Source organism: Cervus canadensis, chromosome X (assembly GCF_019320065.1).
Source record: "Cervus canadensis isolate Bull #8, Minnesota chromosome X, ASM1932006v1, whole genome shotgun sequence".
NCBI lineage: Eukaryota > Metazoa > Chordata > Mammalia > Artiodactyla > Cervidae > Cervus > Cervus canadensis.
The window spans coordinates 65,635,830-65,641,269 of record NC_057419.1 but is presented as its reverse complement, the minus strand read 5'-3'; the positions used below and the strand labels follow the sequence as shown (position 1 = coordinate 65,641,269).

Here is a 5,440-nt window from a genome sequence, read left to right as displayed (position 1 = left end):
AATGTTCCCAACACTAAATTTTTTTTAATATTTATTTTAATTTATTAATTTGGCTGCACTGGGTCTTAGTTACAGCTTGCGGGATCTTCACTGCAGCATGCAGGAACTTTTAGTTTCAGCATGTGGGATCTAGTTCCCTGACCAGGCATAAAACCAAGGCCCCTTGCATTGGGAGCTCGAAGTCTTAACCACTGGACCACCAGGGAAGTCCTTCAATTTTTTTTATGTATTCAACTTTGTTGATAATTCCCAGATGGACTTTACATGTAACACATTATTCACAAAATGATCATCTGTACTTAGGAGATATATACATTCATGTATTCACTCATCCATTAATTGGTCACCTACTTAGTATACTTCTTTGTGCTAGGATCTCCTCTTGGTATTGGATTTGTGGTGATTAATCAGATGGAATAAGATCATGTCCTTTTGACAATGAACAAATAAGTAAACAAATACTTATCTTTCGTTTAAGTGCCATAAAGAAAACACAAGAAATGCATGGGAATCTGGGTGTCATCAATATCTTCAATTAACTGAAAAATCAGGTTAGACAAATGAACAACAGATTTGGTTTTAGAGCAGCATCACTGATATGACCTGCGGGCAGTTTCCTGATCATGGAATGGTTTGAGGGGCCCAGACATGAATTTGAAGAGTCTGGGCAGCAGAGGTTCCATTCAGGGAGCTTGAAACAGAGACTGTTTGCTAACCTAGTAGGATACCCTTAAAACTCCACTAGAGCATGCTATGCAATATCCAAGAATTTAATCACATAAAATGTGGTATCACAGTATCCAAAATTTTTTTTGAAAAGTATGTTTTTCAAACAGCCTAAATTGTCAAAAGAACTAAAGTAAAGAGAAGAAAGTCATACTTAACATAACTGACTACACTGAACTCAGAAATCCCCAAAGAATCAGGTAACTATCGCTTGTTAATGCTCTCACTCCCCCAATTCCCAATACAAGAGTTAAGGAGAGGCTATCAACAAAAGAGAAGCAGCAATCATTAATCATGCTATATCTAGAACATATTATCATTGAGTTTAATCTCTTTCAATGTTTTAATTTCTGATATATACTTTAACAAATGACATATACTCATGTTGAGGCAAAGATTACCTTCTGTGACTTCTCTTTGTTTCTAACATTATTTTCGGGAGCAACACATTATAAAGACACGTATAATGTAGTTTCTTAGTCTTTGGTCCAAGTTAACTGTTATCTGTTCTTTCAAAACATTTTCTCTGTAACCTGAATTTTGTATCTCAGCCATCTGCTCTTCTAATATAGTCTCCTTAGTATTAATGATGTCAAGTGTTTGTATAAAATTCCCTATCCAGAGATACTATTCTAAGAAGTTTATGTATGTTAACTGATTTAATCTCACAAAAAACCTAGAAAGCAGATTATATTGTTAGATGAATAGCTTGTTAGATGGAAAAACTAAGGCACACAGTTGTTGTTGTTCAGTGGCTAAGTCCTGTCTGACTCTTTGCGACCCCATGGACTGCAACAGGTCAGACTTCCCTGTCCTTCAGTAGCCCCCAGAGTTTGCTCAGATTCATGTCCATTGAGTTGGTGATGCTATCTAATCATCTCATCCTCTGTCACACTCTTCTCCTTTTGCCTTTCATCTTTCCCAGCATCAAGGGTTTTTTCCAATGAGTCGGCTCTTCGCATCAGGTGGCTAAAGGTTTGAAGCTTCAGCTTCAGCATCAGTCCTTCCAATGAATATTCCTTTAAGATTGACTGGTTTGCACAATGAGGTACCATTTCACACTGGTGAGAATGGCTGCTATCCAAAAGTCTACAAGCAATAAATGCTGGAGAGGGTGTGGAGAAAAGGGAACCCTCTTACACTGTTGGTGGGAATGCAAACTAGTACAGCCACTGTGGAGAACAGTGTGGAGATTCCTTAAAAAACTGGAAATAGAACTGCCACTCGACCCAGCAATCCCACTGCTGGGCATACACACTGAGGAAACCAGAATTGAAAGAGACCCTTGTACTCCAATATTCATTGCAGCACTGTTTGCAATAGCTAGGGCATGGAAGCAACCTAGATGTCCATTGGCAGACGAATGGATAAGGAAGCTGTGGTACATATACACAATGGAATACTACTCAGCTATTAAAAAGAACACATTTGAGTCAGTTCTAATGAGGTGGATGAAACTGGAGCCTATTATACAGAGTGAAGTAAGTCAGAAAGAAAAACACCAATACAGTATATTAATCCATATAAATGGAATTTAGAAAGATGGTAATGACGACCCAATCTGTGAGGCAGCAAAAGAGACACAGATATAAAGACTGTGGGAGAAGTCTTTTGGGCTCTGTGGGAGAAGGCGAGGGTGGGATGATTTGAGAGAATAGCATTGAAACATGTATATTACCATATGTGAAATAGATGACCAGTCCAAGTTCAATGCATGAAACAGGGCACTCAAAGCTGGTATACTGGGACAACTCAGAGGGATGTGATGGGGAGGGAGGTGGAAGGGGGGGTTGGGATGGGCAGACACATGTACACCCGTGGCTGATTCCATATGCCATGTCAATGTATGGCAAAAACCACCACAATATTGTAAAGTAACTAGCCTCTAATTTAAATAAATTAATTAATTTTTTTTAAGTTAAAAAAAAAAGGATTGACTGGTTTGATCTCCTTGCAGTCCAAGGGACTCTCAAGAGTCTTCTCCAAAACCACAGTTCAAAAGCATCAATTCTTCAGCACTCAGCTTTCTTTATAGTCCAACTCTCACATCCATACATGACTATTGGAAAAACCATAGCTTTGACTAGACAGACCTTTGTCGGCAAAGTAATGTCTCTGCTTTTTAATATGCTGTCTAGGTTGGTTTTAGCTTTCCTTCCAGGGAATAAGCGTCTTTTAATTTCATGGCTGCAGTCATCGTTTGCAGTGATTTTGGAACCGAAGAATATAAAGTCTGTCACTGTTTCCATTGTTTCCCCATCTATTTGCCATGAAGGCCTTTTGCCTTCTGAAATGGCCCACACTCTATGGAGTATGTTTCTTCCGGGGCCTCTCTCACTTTCTGAGATGACTTCATATTCTGGGGCTGTTCTCGCCTTTTGAGAAGGACCATATTTTGTCTATAGAATGTATATCTCTCTAAATTAATCCACTTATTATTTATTACTTTGCCTCTCACTGAATTCCTTCTGTGCTGAAACATAAAGAAGCTGAGCTTCATTAAGTCCTGGGACCCAGGTATGTGATTGGACTTGAACCCACAGTCCTGGACTCAAGGTCCACTGGAAGTCGAATCTTCCACCATGTTGGAACTAGTTGGTTCTGATCAGTTTATGTCATATCCTCAATGATGATATCATCCTTTTAAAGGTTTTGCTCTGCCCCCATTCCCTCCTGTTTCACTATGTCTGTCATGAATCAAGTGGCCATGCACGTGAGTTATTTTTGGGTTTTGTATTCTATTATTTTTGCCTGTTATTCTATCATTGTGTCCAAAAAGCTTAATAACTATATAGTAGCAATACTTAACTATATTTCAAAAAGTACTTATATATATATATGTTTTTTTTATTCCAAGACCAATGGAGAAACAGCTTATCAAATTTCATAAAAATTCTATAGTGATTTTGACTGTAATTATGTTGAATCTATAATTAAATTGAGGGATAATTGGTATCTCTACATTACTGAATCTTCCAATTCATAAACAGTATATGCCTCCATTTCTGTATATTCCCTTAAAGAGTTTTTAAATTGTTTAGTTTTACATGTAGACTTATGAGATATCTTTTGTTTAGATTTATTCTTATACAAATGCAATTTTTATATTTAAATGAAAGTTTTACTATTTTTTTAAAAAATTTTTTGGCATTACTCACCACCCCAAAATGTGTCTCTTTGGCATGCAGTTCATTTTAGTTTGATTATTTTAAAGAAACATAAGATTCAGGAAGTTTTTCTTTTTCAGTTCAGCTCAATCGTGTCCGACTCTTTGCACCCCATGGACTGCAGTATGCCAGGCCTCCCTGTCCATCACCAACTCCCAGAACTTGCTCAAACTCGTGTCATTTTCTTTTTACCTCCCCCTTAATTGTTTAAAAGAATTTGGATATGGATTCTGCACCAAGAAGAGAGCTATCACCAAAGGTAACTTTGCCTTATATAAGAAAGGTTCCCCTAAGACATGGCAAACCTTTGTTTACCAAATATTTGCCTTTCTGTCTCCATGTGAATTGCCTTCCTCCCCTTTGAAGGACTAGACCTTACTCCTTCTCCTTATTAGTTTCACTGAATTTTTTCAGTTGTATTAGTTATTCCAAAGACTCAACTTTTGGCTTGTTTAAGATCGCTGTTGTTATTCACTCACAAAGTCCAACTCCTTGTGACCCCATGGACTGCAGCAGGCTTGATATGGAAAAGGTGCCAAAGTTTGTGCTAAAATTCTATTGGCTTTGTATTAGCTAAAACTTCATCCACTGTTAATTCAAAAGAAAGAAAAACCACTAAAATTCACAGCTTGTTATACATATACTCTTAAGAAGAGGTAGAGGAGGAGGAGGAAGAGGACAGGAAGAAAGGAGGAGAAAGAAACAAATTAGCAACCTAAAACCAAGCCAAAAAAAAAAAAAAAAAAAACCCTAAAGAACATTTGGTATAAATTTCCTCCCTTTTTCCACCTTGCAGATAAATAAACAACTTAATAATATTCCTCATGTGCTCACTTCGGCAGCACATATACTAAAAATTGGAACGATACAGAGAAGATTAGCATGACCCCTGCGCAAGGATGACACGCAAATTCGTGAAGCGTTCCATATTTAAAAAAAAAAAAAATAATAATATTCCTCATGTTATAACAGATAGTAAAAGAGCACAGGCACACCTAAAATCAGAAGAGGAAAGAATTTATAAGCCTTCACCTATCTATAGCTCACTGAATTAGCAAGTATTGACATGTTAGCTGAAACACGCTAAATAATAGATAAACAAAGCACTTCTGAGAATATAACACGTCTGCATGTTCTTTGCTTTTCTGAAGCTGTAGATGTGCATTTTCAGAACTCTGTTCTAAGCATTTTTTTTTTTCAGAACAGTAAAATCTTGCTATGAAGCACTTTATTAAAGTATCAGTTTACCTATTTGGAGACTTAAAGCCTGTATCCCACATCCTTGGTAATATATAGTGAACTCTCACTATAATCAACAAAGCCCATAAGTAGGAGTATTTGTCCTTATTTTCCAATATCTGAATTAGGTCAAAGTTTTTAGAACAGCGCTTGTTTAGTGAGTGCTATTATCTCTTAGTAGGTAACTTCAGTTCATTTAAGTCATTCAGTCGTGTCCAACTCTTTGCGACCCTATGGACTGCAGCACACCAGACCACCCTGTCCATCACCAACTCCTGGAGTTTACTCAAACTCATGTCCATTGAGTC

At 37.3% G+C, this 5,440-nt stretch overlaps 1 non-coding gene across 1 annotated transcript; it reads left to right on the top strand.

Moving 5' to 3' along the window:
• Positions 1-4,719: 4,719 nt before the first annotated feature.
• Positions 4,720-4,827, top strand: LOC122436096. Its single transcript, XR_006267867.1, has one exon. It is a non-coding gene; the product is annotated as a U6 spliceosomal RNA (small nuclear RNA).
• The last annotated feature ends 613 nt before the right edge of the window (positions 4,828-5,440 follow it).